Source organism: Ciconia boyciana, chromosome 4 (assembly GCF_034638445.1).
Source record: "Ciconia boyciana chromosome 4, ASM3463844v1, whole genome shotgun sequence".
Lineage (NCBI taxonomy): Eukaryota > Metazoa > Chordata > Aves > Ciconiiformes > Ciconiidae > Ciconia > Ciconia boyciana.
In genome coordinates, this window is record NC_132937.1 from 7,110,382 (window position 1) to 7,111,337 (window position 956).

The following is a 956-nucleotide window of genomic DNA, read 5'->3' on the forward strand; positions in this document are numbered from 1 at the left end:
TTAAAGGGACTGCTGCTGTTCACGGATGCTCACTTTACCTGTGTATAGTAACATCTAACACAGTTAGTATATCTAAACTTCAACTCTCTGTTGGTTCAAGCTCTTGCTTTAAAAACAAAAAGCTATTCAAATTGTAAATTTAGTGAAAACTGTTGTGGTTTAGCCCCAGTCAGCAATTAAGTATGACACAGCTGCTCGCTCACCCTCCCCCTCCCGCCATGGTGGGATGGGGGAGAGAATCAGTAGAGCAAAAGTAAGAAAACTTGTGGGTTGAGATAAGAACAGTTTAATAATCGAAATAATAATAATAATAACTTGGAATGAGAAGGAAAGCAAAAAGAGAGAGGGAGGAACAAAATCCAAGCGAGGGGAAAAAAAAAAACCAAAACAGTGATACAACTGCTCACCACCTGCCAACCAACACCCAGGCAGTCCCCGAGCAGCGACCACTACCCCCTGGCTGATTCACCCCATTTTATATACTGGGCATGATGTCATATGGTATGGAATAGCCCTTTGGTTAGTTTGGGTCAGCTGTCCCAGCTGTGCCCCCTCCCATCTTTTTGTGCACCTGGCAGAGCATGGGCAGCTGAAAAGACCTTGACCAGTGTAAGCATTACTTAGCAACAACCAAAACATCAGTGTGTTATCAACATTATTCTCATACTAAATCCAAAACACAGCACTATACCAGCTACTAGGAAGAAAATTAACTCTGTCCCAGCTGAAACCAGGACAGTATCCACCTCTCATTCTATATACCATCTACGTCATGCCCAGGTTCTACCCTTTCCAATACATTCCAATTAATCAACACCACTTTCCCTGTCTTTTGACATATACACACAGATATCATTCCCTTGGTCTATGGGCCATCCCTCTAAGATGTTCGTTAAGTTCATTTAGTCCATGACTTTGGATTCCATCTGTCATAACAGTCTTTCAGGGCAGGAGAG